Source organism: Pongo pygmaeus, chromosome 12 (genome assembly GCF_028885625.2).
Source record: "Pongo pygmaeus isolate AG05252 chromosome 12, NHGRI_mPonPyg2-v2.0_pri, whole genome shotgun sequence".
Classification (NCBI taxonomy): domain Eukaryota; kingdom Metazoa; phylum Chordata; class Mammalia; order Primates; family Hominidae; genus Pongo; species Pongo pygmaeus.
Window position 1 is genome coordinate 86,876,711 of NC_072385.2, and position 22,870 is coordinate 86,899,580.

General features: G+C 48.5%; 1 protein-coding gene across 2 annotated transcripts in view; it reads right to left on the reverse strand.

The window, feature by feature from the left end:
* SOCS5 (suppressor of cytokine signaling 5) overlaps positions 1–22,870 on the reverse strand; it is a 163,992-nt gene that overhangs the window by 26,442 nt on the left and 114,680 nt on the right. The window contains exon 1 of one of the 2 annotated variants that reach the window (XR_010123254.1): positions 22,597–22,697. The exons of the other annotated variant lie outside the window; for it this stretch is intronic. The gene's annotated coding sequence lies outside the window, so the exon portion shown is untranslated. Of the gene's footprint in view, positions 1–22,596; positions 22,698–22,870 lie in introns of those variants that run through there. 2 annotated transcript variants of the gene reach the window in all.

The following is a 22,870-nucleotide window of genomic DNA, read 5'->3' on the forward strand; positions in this document are numbered from 1 at the left end:
AGTAGGGAAATGATTAACTGAAGTTTGCCCCATCCATTCAGTGGAATACAATACAGCCTTTAAAAAAGTTTATAAAAATGTACAGCAAATAAAAATGCCTGTGACAAAATGTTAACTTTAAAAAGCAGAATATATAACTGCAGTATTCAGAATATATAATTCATAGTATGAATATAATTATGTGAAAAATACACGCATACAAACATGTGAAAGGCAGGCCTTCCTCAATGTGTGCAAGGCCTGGGGTGGGGTACAAATGGAGACCACATGCCAAATGCCTAAATATTAAAAAGTAATAATTCAAGCTAACAAACTGTCAAATCAAATATTTCACCTTCCTACCTTGTGATACATTAAGATGCATATTGTAATCCCTAGGGTAACCATTAAGAAAATAACTCAATTATATGTAAAAATGAACAATTAAATTAAAATGGTTTGCTAGAAGAATATATGTTTAACATAAAAGAAAGAGATAAAGTAGCAACATAGAAACAAAACAGACATGAGACATGTAAAAAATAAAGAGAAAAATGGTAGATATAAATCCAATAATATCAATAATTACTGTTATTGAGTGAATGTTTGTGTCCCCTACTGTAAATGTATATGTTAAAGCCCTAATTCACAATATGATGGTATTTGGTGGTAGGGTGTTTGGAAGGTAATTAGGCTTAAATAAGGTCACGGTGGTAGAGATGTGATGGGATTAGTATCCTTATAAGAACTGGAAAAGAGACCAGAGGTCTACCATTTGAAGACACAGCAAGAAGGCAGCCTTCTGCAAGCCAGGACCAGAGCCCTCACTGGGAACTGAAATTTCTAGCACCTTGATCTTGGACTTCCCAGCCTCCAGAACTGTGAGAAATAAACGTCTGTTGTTTAAGCCACCCAGTCTACGGTATTTTGTTATTGCAGCCCAAGCTAACTAAGACAATTACATTAAATTATAACATTATTTATAATTACCCCAAACTGGAAATAACCTAAACGTCTGTCAAATAGTGAATGGATAAACAATGGAATACTAGCTGGCAATTAAAAAGGAACAAACTACTGATAGATACTTCCATGTGAACAAACTTCAAAAACATTATGCTGAGTGAAGGAAGCCAGATGCAAAAGATGACATGTTATGTGATTCCACTGACATGACATGTCCAAAACAGACAAATCTACAGTGACTGGTGGGGCTGGCAGTGTAACAGGGATTGACTGCAAATGGCCACAAGGGGTTATTGGGAGGTGATGGAAATGTTCGTTCTAAAATTGGATTATGGTGATTGTTATGGTGATGAACAACCCTGTAAATTTACTAAAAATTACTGCACATTTAAAATGGATGAAATGTATGGTACATGAATTACACCTCAATAAAGCTGTTTTTAAATGCTAAAATTAAAAAATATTGTGTGCTTATGATAACAATCAAGAGATGAAAAGACAACTCATTAACTCTTTAAACTACATGTGTGTTTTGTCTGTGATATATGGTTCAGCTGGGTGCATTTTCTGCCTTCCCATAACACAGGGCTTCACAAACTTTTTCTTAAAAGTCCAGATAATAAATACCTTCAACTTTGCAGAAGTATCTGTTGCAATGACTCAACTCTCCTGTTGTTGTTCAATGAATGAGTGTTGCTGTGTTCCAATAAATCTTTATTTAAAAAACAGACCACTGGCCAGAGAGCTGTAGTTTACCAATCCCTGACAGTGTTTTTTTTCACTGACAAAATCACACAAGAGCAAATGCAAAATCTGCATTATGCTTATATTGTTCCCTGATATGCCAATCATGTTGGAATAGGTTCTCATTTCCAAAACAAGCATTATGGCAGAACAGACTGAACTTGATAGGCTGCTATGAGAGGTAAATGACCTAGTGCCTATAAAGCCCTAAGTCACTGAGAGATTGGTGGTCCATGGATGTTAGTGATCATTATTAGCTATGTTTTATGGTTGCTGTTGGCATTACATTTGACTATTTATGTGGTTCACTTAGAACAGTGCTTGTTGCTGGGTGTGGTGGCTCACGCCTGTAATCTCAGCACTTTGGGATGCAAACAACAACAACAATGCAAAGGACGGTGCTTGCAATTTAGTTATTTTTAAAACTCTTTTTGGGAGTAGTTTTAGGTTCACAGCAAAATTGCGAGGGAGGTGCAGAGCTTTCCCATATACCCGCTGCCCTCACACATGCACAGCCTCCCCCACTACAGACAATTTGGCAGCAGTTAGTACATCCACAGTGTGTTGTGCAGCCATCACCGCTGTATAGTTCCAGAACATTTTCATTATCCCCAAAGGAAACCCCATTCTTATCAAGTAGTCATTCCCTATTCCTCCCTCTCCTAGCCTCTGGAAGATACTTAAAAAGAAAAAAATCACTTCTTCAAACATTTGAGATTGCACAGTGCTTACAATAAAAAACGTCTTTTTTTTTTTTCAGGGCAAGGTCTCACTCTGTTGCCCAGGCTGGAGTGCAGTGGCACACTCACGGCTCATTACAGCTTCAACTTCCTAGGCTCAAGTGATCCTCCCACGTCAACCTCCCTGGTAGCTGAGACCATAGGCATGTACCACCACATGTATTTTTCATACAGATGGGGTTTCTGCATGTTGCCCAGGCTGGTCTCAGGCGATCCGCCCACCTTAGCCTCCCAAAGTGTTGGGCTTACAGTATGAGCCACCACACCCAGCCCCAAAAAATCTTATAATCATTGTTTATCATGTGGCATTCCCACATAGTTGTCATTGCCTGAATAAGCATAAATTTGGTCTTTGCTCTATAGAGCTATGAGTTCTAAATGAATGTGTAGTTTTGTCATTCCTAGATATTTTATGTGTTGAGTTTAACTGCCTCTAAACTGCCTTCAAGAATGCTATGGCTCAATAAAGAAATGAAAATTTGTTGAATGTGAAGAAGAACGTGAAACCAAGTGGCAGGGCATAAACTCGATATTAATGAGGCAAATATTCACCAACAGAGGCACTGCCATAGTCTGTGCCTCTTCCAGAATCACAATCAGGTACTTTATGGGACAGGAAAGGAAGATATAAACAGATGAAGTTGTGCTATGTTTTGATACTGAGATATGTCTGAAAAGATGGTCTGTCACATATCAAGCAAGGCAACCAAGGGCCAGAGAAATGGTGAAATCCCTTGGAATAGCTAATAAACGATTTCAAAGTAAACAGAGGTTGGTGTGTCTGGTTCATGTGTCACGTGAGACTATCGTTAAGGTATTATGATTCAGTTTAATGGCAGTATATTTTTTCTTGATAGTACATAAAATAACAGTGCATGCTACAATTGATAGCACCTTAAAATCATAATATATTATTATTATCATCATTTCCACTTACTTGTCTGTTTCTCCCACTGGACTGTGAATGTTTTGAAGAAAAGGAATTTCTCTTATTTGCTACTGTACCCTCAATGCCTTGACAAATGTCTGGTATGTAGCAGGAGCCAACAAATGAGCAAACAAAATTCATTTGGGAGATGAAGCTCAAAAATTTAATTAGTCTTAACACCTGGTTTTAAGGTTGCTGTGCAAATTAAATGAAAAACAGCTTTTAAAACCTTTCCTATTACAGTGCTTGGCACAAAGTAACTGCTCAATAAAGACTCATTAGTTCGTTGTTGTTTTTGTACCAGTTAGGATAGTATTTGGCTAAAGTGACAGAAGACCCAAAATATAATGGTGTAAACAAGAGAGAAGTTGATTATCCCTTCAGATAAGCAAAGCATAGAAGTAAACAGCCCAGGTATAGGAAGCTCCATGACCATCAGCATCTCAAGTTCCTTAGTTGTATTAGCATCTGAAGTTCCTTAGTTGTATTACTCTGCCATTCTCATACATGGCATCCACCTTATGGCCCAAAATGGCTGCTTGAGCTCCAGCCATCATGTTCACATTTCAGCTGGAAGGAAGTAGAAAAGGACGGCAGAAGAATGGTACCTCACCATTTATCAATACTTTCTCAGAGTCATAGTGAAACTCTGTTTACCTCCCATTGATCAGAACTTGACTACATCTAACATATGGCGTCTAGAAAATTCAGGCTTTTGTCTAGGCAGCCATGTGCCTAGCTAAAATTCAGGAAGGGGAAAGTAGCTGTGCAGGGACAAGTCGGCTCTGCTACAATTGTTAAACTTCATGGTGCTGATTACAAGCACAATATGGGCTTTAAGAAGGCTTGTTCCATAAAGGCAATGGAAGACTTTCAAGTGGAGATGGGGCATGAGCTGGGCTTTGAAAGATGAGTAAAAAAGCAGAAAGTATAGGTAAAGACATTTCAGGCAGGGGAATGGCCAAAGGCCCCAGGGCAGGGAGGCACAGGTGTGCCTGACAGTTAATAGGGTTGTAGTGGCCATGCAGAGGCTTTGTGTTGGGAGGAAAGGGATGCTTAGATGGTAATTAGCTGGGTCTCAGCCCTGGAAGGCGGGGGGTCAATCCTGTGCTGCATAATCAGCATGGAGTCACTTAGCCCCTCTGAGCTTTGCTTTCGTCCTCTGTGAAATGTGCATGGTAATAATCCTGTTGTTAGCATTCAACGAAATGAGCAAGAGAAGCCCTTTTGTAAACCACAAGTTCCTACATACTTTAGATGTTCAAAAAACAAGCAACTGTTACCACGACAGAGGCCAAAGGGTAACAGTTTGGAAGGGGAGGGCTTGGAGTTTGCACTTCCTCACGCCTGCTCCAGGTGGCTCATCACTTGTGGATCCCCTTGGGTGGGCATGGGATGAGGGTGGTGATTGAAAGATTTGCAGGCAGAGAGATAGGAGCCTTTGGTGGGGCAGAGACAAGGCACACAGATACTCCTAGGATGTGAGACAGTGACGGGAAAAACTGGGGGAGGGCAGACCTGGATTGTCCCAGTGTCGGTTCTCCTCCCACCCCCACCAGGAAGCACCATGTGTCAGTGACCTGTGCTAGCCAGGGGCCACTCTTGGGACCTCAGAGCCTACTATAGTCAAGTCAGCAGGTTGCTAGGCTGACTCTGGAACAGGTCCAGCCCTCTGGGGCATATGCCTTCATCACATTGCTGTGGGAGTCTCTGTGGCAGAAGCCAGAGGGCACAATAGGTGAGGGTGTAGAGGGGTGCAGAGTGCAGGGCAGGGTTGACCTTGGTCCAGATCAGGCCTGGAGTCTCACCAGGCTGCTGCCTCTCCTATAGAGGGGTCAACCAGGTTGCAATACCATCTTAGTCATCTTGGGCTGCCATAACAAAATATGGTAGACCAGGTGGCTTTAAACGATAGGGGTTTATTCCTCACAGGGTTCTGGAGACTGCGAAGTCCAAGATCATGGTGCTGGCCGATTCAGTTTCTGGTGAGGGCTCTCTGTCTGGCTTGCAGTTGGCTGCCTTCTTGTGTCCTCACATGGCAAGGCAAAGAGCACTCTGGCTTCTCTTCCTCTTCTCATAAGGGCACTAATCCCATCATGGGGGCCCTACCCTCATGACCTCATCTAAACCTAATTACCTCCCAAAGGCCCCACCTTCAAATACCATCACCTTGGGGGTTAGGGCTTCACCTAATCTCCAACCTGCATTCCATAGCAGACGTCTAATTCCATCTGGACACGTGCTTTGGCCCTGGGCTCCTGCTTTGTCCCTATACTTGGCTGTCCCTTCAAGACATGCCCTGTGGCTGGTGGGCTTCTGCTCTAGAAGTGTCAGGCAGGGAAGCTGCACCAGGCTGGTGCCTCTGCTGAATGCACAGAGACTGCCCTGGAGGAGGAGGGGGTGGCAGCTGCGAGGGTGGGCAGACCCTGCAGCCGCATGTCAAGCCCACCAGGTTTTATTGTGATGATAAAACCACAATAGTGCCTTCTCTTTCCTTTTTTTCATGAGATTGCTACAAAGTGCGTTGTCAAGAGGAGGACTCTGGAGGGGAAGGAGAGTCCGAGAACTGATCAGAGAGAGACACGACAGAGAGGCACAGAGTGAGAGGGAGGCAGAGAGTGGCATGAGGACCCAGAGAGAGTGGGGGACACAGGCATAGACACAGAGAAAGAAGGAGCCAGAGATAGAAAACAGAGGGACAAAGTGGCAGAGATCCAGAGACATGTGGAGAGGTGAGGTCTGCAAGGCAATGTGGAGAGCACTTGAGGCAAGTGAGGCAGGACGAGGAGGATGGGGAGGATGGGGCATCGAGGGAGGGGAGGCAAAGGGCATGGAGGCCTCCTCCATCTCAGAGGCCCCTTCCTCAACCCAACCCATCCCAAGAGAGGCAGAAACAGCAGCACCCAGGGCAGATCTGCCCACTGGGCATCCGTGTCTCCCCACACTCTTACCTGGCTGCCTGTCTCCTCCAGCTCAGCACCTCACCTCCGAGTTAGGGGACCAGGGCTTGAGTGAGGAGGACTGTAGGACCCCGAGGTACCAACTGACAGGGTGGCTGATCTCATGGGTCCAGTATGGCCAGGCCTACAGGCTGGGGATGAGGACCTGTGAAGCCCCTCGTAGCCCCCAGGCTGCCTGGACTGCAGTGAGGAGTCACTCACACTTACATGCTATTGGTGAGGAGATGAGATGAAAGATAAGGGCTGACGGGGTGGTGAAGAGAGTGCTCAGATCACCCTCAGATATCAGCTATGAGTCGCCTTCCCTTGGGAGAATGTGGGCTTCCTGACCAGGTGGCTGTGAAACATGCCTACCGTGAAGCGGATCAGTGGCCAGGCCGTTCCCTGACAGCAGTCCCTACAGGGCCCAGGGTCCAGGCCTGGTGGGGGCAGGGAGGTGGCTTTCCTAGGACAGAAGTTCTTCTGGGGAGCCCCAGACTGCAGGAGCTTGGTTCTGGACCCAGGACTGGACTTGACCAGAAGCGAACAGGCAGGGCAGGGGACTAGTGCGTGTGCATGCGTGTGTGTGTGTGTGTGTGCGCATGTATGTATGTTTGCATGTGTGAGTGTATGACTGTGTATGTGTTTGTGTGTCAGAGTATGTGTGTTTTTGCATGTGAAAGAGTGTGCGTGAGCGTGTGTGTGTGCGTGTGTGAGTCAGTCTAGCACCAGCACTGTGCACACATACACTGTGTGTGTTTGTGTGTGTGTGGTGTGTGTAGGGGTGCTGGCTGTCAGGGGATCACAGCAAATAGGACAGGAAAACCCACCAGAAGCCAGAGGGTGAGGACGGAGGAGAAGCAAGTCCCCCTGCAGGAGTGGGTGGGGCCACCTCCTCCCTCTGCCTACTTCCCCACGTGTCCTCAGGTGAGTGTCGGAGCGAGGCCCTTGGCACTGGCTCTGAGCCATCATAGGGAGTGACCGGAGCTGCTCCGGCACCTCCTCAGGAAGCTTCCCTGGAGCAGGGAAAGATAACAGTGTTGTTCTTCATAAACAAAGATGGTGGTGAGGGAGGCTGGGGCTGACAGGTCCTCTGAGATCGGCTGGTCTGACCCTTGCAGTGTACAGAGAGGGGCAGGCACTTGCCCAGGTCCATCCCTTGATGCCCTGTTGGCTACCCTTCCACTGCCTCACAGTGTCTCTCGTCTGACTTGCCCATGTCTTTCCTGTCCTTTCTGAATGGCTCTCACAACAGCCCTGAGATGTGGGTAGGTTTGTTCCCATTTTACCAGTAGGAAAACTGAGGCCCAGTAGGAGACCTGCACAAACTCGGGCCATCTGAGGCAGAGCTGGGCTAGCACTGACAGGGGTCTGGGCTCCCAGCTCAGCGCTCTCTCCACCTCAGCTGTGATGAGGCGGCTCTTCTTCCACAGCAGGTGACCCTCACTAAGCTCACATCCCCAGGCTTCCTTCCCCACCCCTTAGCCCTGGGCAGACCCTCCCTGTTGTGGCAGAGAAGGTGGTCAACTCTGAGTGGAGCCCCCACTCTCTCTCTGACTGGACCAGTTCTTCCTCATCTGAGAGACTCATTCCTTTGGCAGAAGTCTTCTTTTCCATGAGCCACTCTTAAATCTGCCCCCACTTCCTCACCGTCTGCCCCAAGCCACCCTCACTTCCTGACACCTCAGTGTGGGTGAGTGTGTCAGCCACTAGCCTTCCATGGCAGGAGGCTTTGGGGAAGCCACAGCACGGTGACACACGAGCTAATGTGCAATGAGAATATTTTAGATCTGAGTTATCCTTCCAAGACTGGAACATGTGGCTGCCAGAGGCCAGAGGGCACTGGTTCCTGAAGAGGGGAAAGGAAAGAGAGAAGAGTATTGAAAGGGCAGAGAAGATGGCAGGGTGAGGGCAAGGACAACCTAGCAGAACTCGAGACATCCTAAGGGCTGGCCTCAGCAGGCCACTGCCCTCTGATGCGCAGGGTCAGTCCCTCCCAGGCTCTGGAAGCCCACTCTTACCTCTCAGGACCCCCGCTCCCAGGACGTTTCTGCAGCACCAGTAACACGTTTCTATTTACCCCCAATCCCCCTGTGTGGCCTGTTCCACCCCACCAAAGTGGGCCTGCGTACTAGATGCACCCCTTGCTCCGCTAGGAGATGTGTGGGAGGCAGGGGCAGTCCCATTACCTCATCCCCTAGACCCCAGGCCACGGGATCCTGGAAACAGGACGGCAGGGCCCTGAATTCATCAACCACCTGCAAACCTGCCCGTCTGGGTTGGGTGCCCAAATCTTGTTTGGGGCCAGCTAGGCCAGGGCCCTCACACGGAGAACCCTCGAGAAGGAAGGGCGGCCCAGAGGAGAGGCCCAAGGGTGGCCGGTGAGCAGCCAGAGGGTGACACCGTGGGTGGCTGCTCTCCCCTGCGAGGCAGCCTTTTTAGTTTGTCAAGAAGAGTCAGATGGGTGGGGGCGTCGGGGCTCAGCTCTGAGGCCTGGAGAGGCTGAAGGGGCTCTGCCTCCAGGGCTTTTGCAGAAGCGCATCCTTCCCAGAGCAACCAGATGAAACTCAGCGGCCCTTAGGACAGCCGCTTCCCCCAGTGAGCCTCCTCCCAAGAAGCTAGCTGTTGGGCCAGTTAGCCACCACCCCAGACAGAGTCCCTGCATGGGGCAGAGTTTCTGAGCAAGCCATTGAGGAGAAGGCCGGCCCCCTCCTGCCCACTGTCTGGTTGCCTTCCCATTCCCGGTCTAATCCTTGGAGCAGGTCGTGGAGGTGGTTTTGTGAATCACATGGCACCAGCCATAACAGCTTTATGCAGAAAGAACTACCTGGACCCTTTCCTCCAAGGAGCTCTGAGAGAGGCAGGTACCAGAGCTCCTTGGGATGACACCTGCCTCTCTCAGAGCTCCTTTGGTATCTTGGATCTCAAGGCAGGATTTCTTCATTCATTCAGTAAACATTTATTGAGTGCCTGCTGTGTACCAGGCTTTGATAATGCACCGGATATAGAGTCCCAACCCTTGGGGAGCCTTAGAAGTAACCCAAGATTGCAATCAAATCAGGGAGAACAGGGTGTTCGGGGAGCTCTTGGGGGTCCTGACTCAGTACTGGGGGTCAGGGAAGATCGCCTTAGAACATGGACACCTAAGACAATGGCCAAAGGATGTTAGTTAAGCAAGAGAGGTGCAGGGAAGAGCCTTCCAGGTAGAGAGGATGGCCTTGCAAAAGTGGTGATGGCGCTTTCCAGAAACGGCTCCCAGAACAGGTGCTGGAGAGAGAGGGACGCGGAGATACCCAAGAGCCACTCACAGAGGGCCTTGCAAGCCCGGCGTGTTTATACCTGTCTCCAGTCTTCAGCCAGAATTTTCCTGGGCCTCCAACTCCAGCAGGAAATCCAGCGGGAAAGAGTTATTTCCTGCCCTCAGAGGGAAGAAAACAAAAACCCGGGCAATTTCTGCCTAACTCCAGAATGTGAAAGTTGACTCCTGCTGGCTGGGATGACAGAGGATGACAGATTTTTCTCTTCCAAAAACAGCGCTTACGCTTTTCTACTTAGAAATGTAACACACGCCCTAGGGAGAAAAGTGTACAGAGGAAGGTAAAATCACATAGAATCTTCATGCGGAGATAACCAATAAAATATTGTTTTTCCTTCCAGTCTTTTTTTTTTTTTAAAAAAAAAAAACATGCACTTTTGCATTTGTTATATAGCTGTGGCAAAACTATATATGCAATTTATTACCTGTCTTGTTCCCTTAACGTCTGTTCTAATGTTATCACAAATTCTTTTTTTTTTTTTTTTGAGACGGAGTCTTGCTCTGTCACCTAGGCTGGAGTGCAGTGGCGCAATCTCGGCTCACTGCAACCTCTGCCTCCCGGGTTCAAGCTATTTTCCGGCCTCAGCCTCCTGAGTATCTGGGACTACCGGTGCGTGCCACCACGCCTGGCTAATTTTTGCATTTTTAGTAGAGATGGGATTTCACCATGTCAGTCAGGCTGGTCTTGAACTCCTGACCTCAGGTGATCCACCTGCCTTGACCTCCCAAAGTGTTGGGATTACAGCCATGAGCCACTGTGCCCAGCCAAATTCTTCATTTTTAAGGGCTGTATAGTATGCTGCCATGTGGCTGTATCATAGTTTACTGAAGTTCCCTCACAGGCACCCTTCCCATTGTGGCTTTTCCTGGACTTTTCCTAGGGTTCCCCCTCAGCCCACAAGACCCCAGCCCTCAGCAGCCCCAGAACCGCAGTACCAGAGCCAGCCAGGCTTTGGAGTCACCTGGGGGGCCTGGGGAAGGCTCACAGGCTTCGAATAAGAATCGAGGATGTGGGGCTGGGCGTCTGCATTTTTTAAAAAGCTCCTCAGGATGTTGTGAAGCTGCTCCCAGACCAGCATTTGGAAGATGCCGTTTTAAAGCCTTCTAGGCTGCAAAACACTTGCATAGCCGCATGGAGTTGATATAGCTCATTTTAAATTAGACAAATCATACCTATTTTGCAAAATTGCTGGGAAAAATAGAGATCCTGCTTGTGAAGCTCAGGGTCTGGCATATCTTAGGTGCTCAAAAAAAATTGTAACTGCACTTGTTATAATTCCAGGCAGAAGCCTTTGCACTGTGTCCCACTCAGAAGGACACTCTTGGTTCCCATACCCATCCCAGGAAGGGCTTGCCTGCCTTGGGACCCAGTTCTCCTCGTTCTCTTTTGCATCAAATACAGAATCTATGCACACGTTTTCACGAACACATCTACTGTAGGGCAGTCAATAGAAAAAAAAATCAAGCTGGGTGCAGTGCCTCATGCCTGCGTGAATGGGTGGCTCATCCCAGCACTTTGGGAGGCTGAGGTGGGAGGATTGCTTGAGGTCAGGAGTTCAAGACCCGCCTGGGCAACATAGTGAGACCTCATCTCCACAAACAACAAAAGTAAAAAAAAATTAGCTATTGTGGTGGCTCACACCTGTAGTCCTAGCCACGAGGGAGGTTGAGGCCGGAGGATCGCTTGAGCCCAGGAGCTGGAGGCTGCAGTGTGAGCTATGATCACGTCATTGCACTCCAGCCTGAGTGACAGAGACTCTGTCTCAAAAATAAAAAACAAAAAATAAAAAAAAAGACCCAAATCAGAACACATTGCCCATGAGACAGAATATGTATAATCAGGACTGTTCCCTATGGCATATGGTGTTAGATGACCAGGAAGGACCTGCAATGAGGGGAGAGGTTCTAAACAGATGGTGAGGGGCTGTCGGAATCCCTCCTCCTATCTAATCAAGGAGGAGGTCAAACTTCAGGAAGGAAAAGAGGGAAATTAACCTTTATGAAAGTGTCAGCTCCAAGTGTAGTGTGGTTGTCATGGTACAAACCAGTGGTACAAACTGTTACTGGTTGCTGATAAGCTGAGCACAGACATTGAGAGTAAGCACTTAGAACAATTTTACAGCAATTTTACATTGACATTACCATGGTACCCAAGTGTGTGATCATTTTTTTGGAAATTAACTTTTATTGCATTTTACAAAAGCATTGATCTGTGACTGATTATATATTTTAAAAATCGATTCTTCACCACAGAGAGCTTGAGAGGCACTGGCTTAGAGACTGATATTATAAGATCTCACACCACCTCTGCAGGGTCTTGATTTAGGGGGCTCCATCACTTCTCCTATTGTACCTCTCAGGAAGACAGCACCCATCCCACGCTTGCTTGCCAGGCTTTGGCCAGAGGAAGGCAGCCCTGTTCCCGGGTCCCCCATCCCACATCAACCACAAGGCAGGGGTCAAGACTCCCCAGGAAGAACCCAGGCAGAGTTTGGAGGATCTAGATTTCCCTAGGAGGACAGGGGCATGAGACCCCCCAGGACAGACTGATGTGGGGGACTGGCATGTTCCTGACGCTTCACGGGAAGGAAATTCCAGATAACTTCCGCCCTTCGTTTTACAATCACCCCTCCTCATCAGGGAGCTTTCTCTTGTGTCCGATCTCAGTCCTCGCTGCTGGAGCTGAAGTCCTGCTCCATGCTGAGGCTGGTGCTAGCTGCTCTGGGGGCACATGCAATGGAGATATTTTTGTTAAGCACTTACTCTGATTAACTCATTTACTTTTCCCTATGATCTCATGAGATAGGTCCTATTTTTGTCTTCATTGCACAGGAGAATCTCAAGGAGGTTAAGGGACTGGCTTAAAATCACACAGCTAATAAGTAGGTCAGCCTCCAGCATGCCCTACTCCAGGACCTGAGCCCTGAACCACAGTCTGACACCATGGACCTGCTTTCAAGAAGCTTACAGTCTAGTTGGGTCTGTGAGACCCTTGAAGAATCCCAGCAGAGGCAGGTAGTCCACAGTGTGTGGCCCAGGAACCTACAGGAAGGAGGGACACTGGGGAGGAGGCAGCCAGCCCCAGGCCTTGCTCCTGGCTCCACATGCTCTCCTGGGAGGATGCTCATATCCTGTATTTCTGCCTCCTCTCTCCCCAGATATGATCTCACTACTCCTCTCCTTGGAGGCCCCAGAAAAGTGGCTATTGTTTCCTCCCACACAGAGAGCTTGGGGACCCATGAGACCCCTCTCACTCTGTCAGGGGCAGCTCAGGTTCCTGGCAGTGATAGGGTTGAGTGGTGCACCTCAGCCTCCCAACTGCATCTTTTGTATGTGTTTTTCCTTCCAGAAGGGTCTGCACTAGGAATCTAGAGGAAGGACCCCTGCTGGAGATCAACAAAATTGATAGACTGCTAGCAAGACTAATAAAGAAGAAAAGAGAGAAGAATCAAATACACGCAATAAAAAATGATAAAGGAGATATCACTGATCCCACAGAAATACAAACTACCATCAGAGAATACTATAAACACTTCTATGCAAATAAACTGAAAATCTAGAAGAAATGTATAAATTCCTCAACACATACACCCTCCCAGGACTAAACAAGGAAGTTGAATCCCTGAATAGACCAATAACAGGCTCTGAAATTGAGGCAATAATTAATAGCTTACCAACCAAAAGAAGTCCAGGACCAGATGGATTCACAGCTGAATTCTACCAGAGGTACAAGGAGGAGCTGGTACCATTCCTTCTGAAACTATTCCAATCAATACAAAAGGAAGGTATCCTCCCTAACTCATTTTATGAGGCCAGCATCATCCTGATACCAAAGCCTGGCAGAGACACAACAAAACAAGAGAATTTTAGACCAATATCCCTGATGAACATTGATGGAAAAATCCTCAATAAAATTCTGGCAAACTGAATCCAGCAGCACATCAAAAAGCTTATCCACCATGATCAAGTGGGCTTCATCCCTGGGATGCAAGGCTGGTTCAACATATGCAAATCAATAAACGTAATCCAGCATATAAACAGAACCAAATACAAAAAACACATGATTATCTCAGTAGATGCAGAGAAGGCCTTCAACAAAATTCAACAGCCTTTCATGCTAAAAACTCTCAATAAATTAGATATTGATGGGATGTATCTCAAAATAATAAGAGCTATTTATGACAAATGCACAGCCAGTATCATACTGAATGGGCAAAAACTGGAAGCATTCCCTTTGAAAACTGGCACAAGACAGGGATGCCCTCTCTCACCACTCCTATTCAACATAGTGTTGGAAGTTCTGGCCAGGGCAATCAGGCAGGAGAAAGAAATAAACGGTATTCAATTAGGAAAAGAGGAAGTCAAATTGTCCCTGTTTGCAGATGACATGATTGTATATCTAGAAAACCCCATCATCTCAGCCCAAAATCTCCTTAAGCTGATAAGCAACTTCAGCAAAGTCTCAGGATACAAAATCAATGTGCAAAAATCACAAGCACTCTTATACACCAATAACAGACAAACAGAGAGCCAAATCATGAGTGAACTCCCATTCACAATTGCTTCAAAGAGAATAAAATACCTAGGAATCCAACTTACAAGGGATATGAAGGACCTCTTCAAGGAGAACTATAAACCACTGCTCAACGAAGTAAAAGGGGATACAAACAAATGGAAGAACATTCCATGCTCATGGATAGGAGGTAATTTATAGATTCAGTGCTATCCCTATCAAGCTACCAATGACTTTCTTCACAGAATTGGAAAAAACTACTTTAAAGTTCATATGGAACCAAAAGAGCCCGCATTGCCAAGTCAATCCTAAGCCAAAAGAACAAAGCTGGAGGCATCACGCTACCTGACTTCAAACTATACTACAAGGCTACAGTAACCAAAACAGCATGGTACTGGTACCAAAACAGAGATATAGACCAATAGAACAGAACAGAGCCCTCAGAAATAATACCACACATCTACAACTATCTGATCTTTGAAACTCTCAATGTGCTCAAAAAGGGGTGTTTGAGGATCCAGTAGGAAATGGCTGTGGAAGCTCTGCTAGCTCTAAGTGGCTCTGCCTGGTTTGGCTTCCCTCATTCTAGGCTTACTCAATTCTTTTTTTTTTGGACGGAGTTTTGCTCTTTTACCCAGGCTGGAGTGAAGTGGCACGATCTTGGCTCACTGCAACTTCCACCCCCGCTGGGTTCAAGTGATTCACTTGCCTCAGCCTCCTGAGTAGCTGGGATTATAGGTGCCCACCACCATGCCCAGCTAAATTTTTTTTTTTTTGTATTTTTAGTAAAGATGGGGTTTCACCATGTTGGCCAGGCTAGTCTCAAACTGCTGACCTCAGGTGATCCACTCGCCTCGGCCTCCCAAAGTGCTAGGATTATAGGTATGAGCCACCGCGCCCGGCTGACTTACTCAATTCTTGCAGCCTCCAAAGCTCGGCTCAAGTCCACTGCCTCCAGGAAGATGTCTCTGACTACACAAGTCTGGACCCAGTTCTCAGCCTGGAGGGGTTACTGTCCACACTTAGTGATATGAGGCTGTTTTCCATCACCCCTAGAGAGCCATGGGGACACCAGACAACCCTATAATGACCACAGGCTGGAATCTGCCATGCTGCCCCACAGCACCAGGCCCCACACAAGCTTAGGCCTGCTCTGCTCAGAACTTCTATGCTTTAGGACTTGGTGGTTTTCCATGTGCTTTACCTGGGATCACCAGATATGGGGGAATCTCTTAACTCCCAGGGAGATGGTGTGGGAAGAGATCTTTGTTATTCTCACCACACTGGTGAGGAAACTAAGGAAGGACCTGGGCAAGGTCACAGAACTGGTTTATGGATTGCAGAGTCAGGACTCGACCTGGGTTCTGATGCTCCCAATACACCCCAGGCCACCACATTTGCTCAGGGCCTGAAGAAAGCCACACACAACATAAGTGTGTGCACCTGGGGCTCATTAGACCTCTCAGTGGGCTTTTGCCTTTTCTTTGCTTCACCAATTCCTCCTCCTGGCATTCCCAACCTCTCCCAGAACCCTCCCACAGCCCTACAGGGAGCCGGGCAGAGACAGTGATGGCTGGAACAGACTCTGCACACTACCTACATGGGGATTCAGGCCACAGCGGGTGGGGCTTTGCTCTTGGCAGTACAAACAGTCCTGGTTCCGAAAGGCCCCAGAGGCCAGGACAGAGTTTTAAATAGCCAGTGTCAGGCCGATTGTGAGGCTCGGTTTAAATTAGTTGTCAGGGCTCCATTGAATCAGGTTTAATTGTTGATTGGTGCTGAAATGATGAATGAGATGTGGCTTTAAATAGGAAGCATAAGTGTTTCAACCTCACCCTGGGCTGGAACTGCAGGCATGATCTGGTGTCCTCTTATTCAAAGAGTTCCCTGGAGGAAGAGAGGCAAGAGGAAGAGCAGACTGAGCAGCCCAGGCTGGCCTGGGCCGCTGCACCTGTTTCTGGGTGGTCTAGTGTTCCAGGACAGATAATAAGGATCACCTGATGGAGGCTCAGGGAAATAAAGTCTCGATAATTCAATCAAGCAATCCTTCTTCAACCCATCTGCCCACCATTTTCCTTATCATCCTTTGACCAAGGGTGCTTATTCCCATCTGTGCCTTTGCAGGGGTCCCCAGACCAATCTTCCTAGAGTTGACAAAGGAAGTGGGGGGACAAGGCAGAGAGGAAAAGCCCACCATTCTTGGGAGGTCCTGCATTTAGACCTCACTCTGTCCCTCATCAACTGCATGGCTTTGAGAAGTCATATGAGCTCTCTGAGCCTCAGTTTCCACATCTCTAAACTAAGACGAAGCGTGCCCTACCTCCCTCCTGCAAGGAGCTGTTGAGGGATCAAGAGGGCTAAGGCAGGGAAGGAGCTCTGAAAACTGTGATCATGGCATTACTGATGATTGATCAGTGCCTCCCCTGCCTGGCCCTGGGCCAAGCTGGGGTGAATGGAGGGTGAAGTGTGAATGGGAAGAGGGAGCCCCCAATGTGCCTTTGGCAGCCCATGGGCTCCCCTCACCGATCCCCAATAGGTCACTGCCTACTCAGTGGTGGTTTGTTACCTTCCCCAGGGTTGCTGGACAGTTCCAGTTCTCTGGGCCAGGGCTGGGTTCCCCACCCACCCTTCTCACCTGGGACCTGCCTGGTGGGTTCCCCCGGCTGCATCTTCCATCTCCAGCTTCCTCTCACCCTCACCTGGATCCAAGTGGGGCAGTCAGAAGACATGGCAAGAGAAGCCCCACAGAGCCAGGGTTGTAACTGCCAGTCTTCTTGGTAGAGGAAGCTGGAGGGCTGATTTCTGGGTTTGCCTCTCAAAGCTGGAAGAATGGCAGCAGGTGGGAACCAAGGACCAGCCCCTGGTGAGGGAAAGCTGGGTAGCTCCGAGAAGGCACTGAAAGCCTCCACAATGGTGTTCCTGGGGCTCAGGGCTGCAGTGGCTGCTGCTAGTAACACCCTCCCGAGAGGGTCAGGGAGTAGCCCTCATACCCATGTCGGCTGGCTCCTGCCACCCCTGGCTACACCAGACTCAGCAGAGTCCTCTTCATTAAGAAGGCAACTGTCCTGAAATGCCACGTTCCTCATGATGTCACTCCCAGAGTTGGTCAGCAGCTCCCCATGGCCTGTGGGGTGGCACCCAAGCCCCTGAGCTCACCTGTGACAGTCCTCACGGTCAGCTCCACCTGTGGGTTTCCCCTCTCCACTTGTATTTTCAGCGGCAGAAAGGTGCGCTGAGCGGACACGGGATTCCACACTGGAGTCCAAGCTCACATGTCTTGTTTTTGTTTTTTGAGACAGGGTCTCACTCTGTCACAGGCTCGCCCGTCTTGTCTCTGCTCCCTCACTAGCTGTCATCTGGCCCCAGCCTCCTCACCTGCTGGCGTGAGGAATATTTATCTGCTCCAGAGCAGGGCCATGAGGGGTTGGGAGGAGTTGGGAGATGGCCCCAGGACAGCAGCACGAGGTGCACCTGAGGAGCTCAGCAGGGGCGCGTTCAATTTCCTTCCTCACCTTGCAGGCTTGGTGGGATTGTTCCAGGAAAGAATCTACAGGGGGAAATGTGCTTCTGAAAACTTTAAGGAACTACACAAATTCTAGCCTCAGGAGCCCCCTTCTCCTGGATTTCAAGCAAAGGAGCCTGTGCAGTCCAATAGGGCCTCCCGGCTGAGGTGTGGGCCATCTTCCTCCCACTCCCAACATCCTCCGATTCCTACCCATTTCTCTCCCACTCTCCAGGTCAGTGGCCTTGGGTTCCCTGTGGACACTAGCATTCCTTTCTGCACCTGCACACCTTCTCTGCTTTCTGTCCTTGAGATGCGTGCCATTTCACCTTCTACGCTTAACTGTCTTTTGAGTTTTACCACCTCCAGGATGGGGGATTTGAATCACCCTTGTTATATTGTAAAGGGTGGGAAGACTCCAGCTGACCCCAGGGCGCATGCAGAGGCAAAAAAGAGACAAAACACTTTTCTTTTGTTTTTTGCTTTTGTTTTGGTTTTGGTTTTTGGAGACGGAGTCTCACTCTTTCGCCCAGGCTGGAGTGCAGTGGCGTGATCTCAGCTCACTGCAACCTCCACCTCCCAGGTTCAAGCAATTCTCCCACCTCAGCCTCCCAAGTAGCTGGGATTACAGGCATCCACCACCACACTCGGCTACTTTTTTTGTATTTTTAGTAGAGACAGGGTTTCACCACGTTGGCCAGGCTGGTCTCAAACTCCTGACCTCAAGAGATCCACCTGCCTCAGCCTCCCAAAGTGCTGGGATTACAGGTGTGAGCCACTGCACCTGGCCAACTAAACACTTGTCTATTTTTATGGTTTCTTTTTTCTCTTTAGCTTAAGAAAGTTTGTTGGGGTTGGGGAGTGGGCTACAGAGGAGATGCTTTTGAAGAGAAAAACATCACAACCCTGAAAATTCTGGTGAAGGACAGAAGGCTCAGGAAACAGGCTCCCCGAAAAGGTAGCCAGGGTGCCAGAGCACATGACCTGCTTTTCACAGTTTCTGAGCCCTCTCTGCCTGCATCATTGTGCGTTCCTCCCAGACATGTGAAGTTGGTATTATAGGAATGCCTACTTGCGTTGATGGGGGAAACGAAAGTAGGTATTGTAATTCCCACTCCATAGAAAAGGAGCCAAGGTTTGGAGAGGTTAAATACTATTGATGATAAAATGACAATAGCTGCCATTGGCTGAGAGCTAATTGTGTGCAGGCTCTGGGGGAAGTGCATTTGAGACATCCTCTCATTGAGTCCCTCAGCCATCTGGCAACGTAGACACAATCGCCCCCATCTGATGGCAACTCAGAGATGTTAAGAAATGAGTCCACATTTAGGAAGTGGCAGGGCTGGTTCTAGGACAGGGATGGGGCAGCCAACGGTCATCTGGGGCCATCTTCTCATCTCTGAAGAACAGACATGGCCAAGGGCAGAGCTCTGGCTTTCTTCCCTTTGCCTGGAGTTAGATTTAGGACTTATAGGACCCATAGATGAAAGTGACAGAGAGGTAGGTTTTAGTTCAACCCCTAAAAACATTTTAGATGAGACTTTCCTTAGAAATAAGGAACACCCAAGGAATTCAAAGTCTGGATGAACCTTCTACCTGGAGTGTTGTAGAAGAGACTCCTCCTGTGCCTGGGACAGACTGGGCTTGGTCTCAGAGCTGGAAGACCATATCCTAGCGCTACCACTGACCTACTCATGTCATGACCTTGAGCCAACCTCTTGACCTCTCTGAGCCACAGTTTCCACATTTGTAAAAATGGGAAAGTAAGGCCTTTCCAAAAAGAACATTGTGTGGATTCTGAAATATGAAATAACAGATGCAAAAGCACTCCTGGCTTGGCCCAGGGTTGGTATCTGATAAATACTGGCTGAATCTGAATCTAAGCCAGGTGGGGGCTGGGATCAGAGGACAGTGACAGTCCCTTGCCACTCTGAGTGTCTATGACTTCCATCACCACACTGGCCATGGGCCCTGCTTATTGTATCTGCCACAGGTAGCCAAATACCCAGGTGAGGATGTGCCCACAGGATTGAGAAGAGATCTGCTAAGAGTATTCAGTTTAACTGAAGCACCATGTCCTTGGTTCAACTTCTTTTTTGGGGGGGGAGCGTGGAGAGAGGGGGGGAAATCTTATGATCAGTCTGAAGTGGAAAGAAAGCTCTTATCTCATTTCCTTCTCAGAGCTACATGTGATGGCTGTGACTCGGCCGTGGACGTGCTGGGGAGAGTAACGGGAACTGACAGCGGCCTGGGCCACATTCTCTAGTCCTCTTCCCACAGAGGCGTCCAGAGAAGGGGAATCGGGCCCTCTTTGCCGTGCCAAAATAAACTCGCATTGTTTCCAGCTCCATGAGAGGCCTCGAGTGAAGCAGCCTTTGCCAAACCCTAAAAGGAAGGAAGGCTGAGCGGGGGGAGGGAGGGGGCCCTGGATCGGGGGATGCACCCACCACCTCGCTTTCTCCTGACTTTCCAAAAACTCCATGTGGGCAAGCTCTAAAGCAAATCTCAGAGGGCACTGTGAAAATCTGTGCATTTAGGGGAGAAAGAAAGGACTCGAACTCCCATTTGTTAGGGGTCTGCTATGCGGTAGGTACTTTGTTCATTAAGACTCATATTGGTGGGCTGGAGGTGCATGCAGACCAGGGTTCAAATTCTGACCCTGACTCCATTTGCTAACCATGCGACCTGGGCAGCAAAGAACTCTGAGCTTCCATTTCTTGCAGGTAAAATGGGGCTGTTATGTAACAGCAATACTTCAGAGAGGTGTTGTGAAGGTTAAGTCAGGTAATGTGGTAATGTATGTAAAGTTCTCAGCATAGTACAGGGCATATAAATGCACTCAGTATACATGAGTTATTATTACTGTTATACAGCTGCTACTCATAATAATATCATCTTTAAACTTTCATGAAAATGCTGAGAGGTAGGTATTGTTAAATAAATAGGACAGGTATGGAAAGTGGAGGCTCAAGAGAGGTTGAGGCACTTTTTCAGAGTCTAACAGTTAATGAGCGGTAGGCTCAGGATTCAAACTCAGGTCTGCCCAGCTTGAGGGCCATATGTGTTGCACCTGCATCTGAGATGAGGGCTGACTGGGTTTTCTGATACAGATGCCAAGTTGCTCGGAGGCTGGAAAGCTGGAAAACAGCAAAAACAGAGACTGCCGCGCATCACTTTCATGGCCCAACTGCTTCCCAGACTTCATAGGCTTAGCCACCCTCCAGCCGGCCCTGGCTGACCACCAAAGCCTACGGTTCTCCTTGCCAGGCCCCAGGGCTCCTCTGTCTTTCAGCATCCATCTGGAGTGAGCGTCTGCAGCGTGGGTCCCGTCTGCACCACTGGTCCCCAGGCCCTGCACAGTTGGCCTCCTGCTCCTGCATGGACAGCTTGTTGGAGCTGAGCCAAAGCAGCCTGCGATTGAAATCCTAGCTCTGTCCCTCACTAGCTGAGTGACTCTGGGCATGTTACTTGCTCTCTCTGAGCCTCAGTTTTCTCACCTGTAACTCTGGAGCAATAGTACCTAGTGAGAATTACGGGAGACAATGAAAATGACAGTAAGTGCTCCGAAGGTGTTAGCTCTCCCTCCTCCCGTTCCCTGCCTCTGGAAGTGGGTGCTCCTGGCTCTCCTGCTCACTCAAGATCATGAGGCTGTGGAGCCCCAGGCCAGGACCTATTTTTCATCCCGATATGTACTCTCTGCATGTCATCCTTAATGAAAAACGAATAACTCATGTGTTCATTTCATTAAATGCTGCCCCCACAAAAGTGTGGGCTTGTGCAATTCTCCAAAGACTGTCAGCTGGAAGATATCTCAGAATTCCTCGTAAATCAAAAGGTTTCATTTTGCTGCCAAGATAGTCAACTCTCTTTGCCTGAATAAGGCGGTGGGCGGTGCTGGGCTGGGATGGAGTCGGAGACTTGCCTGCTTGTCCGGGCTTTGCCAATTACCCACACAGGAAGGGGGCAGACTGCTTGTGACTCTGGCAGAGAAATGGGTGGGGTGGGGTGCTGGATCCTACAGGGTCCTTCCTTCTCCTCCTCCGGTTCTAAAATTCTGGACTTCGAGCTTTCCTTCTCCCTCTGCCTCTCCCAGCCCCCTCCCACTATGCTCCTCCCCCTCTGCTCCACAATCCCTGCCTCTCCAGTCAATCAGGTCAAATCAGCTCAGGGCAGAGTCTGCAGAGAAAAGGCATCTATGCATTCCTGGCAGAGGATGATCTTCTAATGCCCCTTAGCGCAAAAGCAGCCCTCCTTAGGGGTGAAAAGAAGGGCAGCCAAAGTCTGTGTTTCTATTGTGGGGTCCAGAAAGAGCGGGGCATTTGCTCATGGAGCTAAGGATGGATAAATTTAGAAGTAAAAAGAGGGTTCCTCTCCTGCCTCCAGCTTTGGAAAGGACTCCCAAGCCAGCCCAAAGGGGCTTTGTGGTCACCTAGTGGAGCAGATTCCAGGCCACCCAAAGGGGTCTGCACATTGTGGGTGGCAATGGGGTGGGGAGTGCACAGGGTGAAGGTCCCAGAGGAAATTGGGCCTCTTAAAAACCACAGTCAGAGCTGGTCTCTTGGGGAGGGGGGATGAGGGTTGCAGAATTAAGTTGCAATGTCTTTACTGCTGGGCCACCCGACTGAGAGTAGGAGATAGACATAGAGGACCCAAAAGATCGCTTCTGAGTGCAGGGGTTGGGAAGGAGAAGGAGACAAAAGAAGGACGAGGATAGGACAAGGACAGGAACAGAGAGAGGCTGAGGGGACCAAGAGAGAAGTGAGGGGGCAAGGGGAAGAAAGGGAAAAGGGGGCAAGAGGAAGAGAGAAAGGAGAAGAAGGAGGAAAAAGGGAGGGAGAAAAGCAGGCAAGAAGAAATGAAAACAGAAGGAAAAATAGTGAGGAAGGAAAACGTTTCCCAAAACATGTCATCTGAGCACTGCCCTGCTTGACAAGGGTGGGAGGTGCGTCGAGCCAGCCTGCACGCTCACCTCACGTCCTGGGTCCATGGCTGTGCCTGTCGCTCCAGAGCCTCCCCAGCAAAGGTGGGCTCAGAACTCGCCCACTGCACAACTCCAGGAACACTGTTTACCTAAAACACAAAGAGAACAGGTGCCCTGGAGCTGTGCAAGGAGGTGGCACACCCTGTGTGGCTGACAAATCCCAGCAGCATAGTAGGACAGGGACATAACGGAGCACTCAAAACATAGAATGTGTTGTCCCATTCACTAAATCATTAAATATGCTGTAGTCTCTGTTTATACC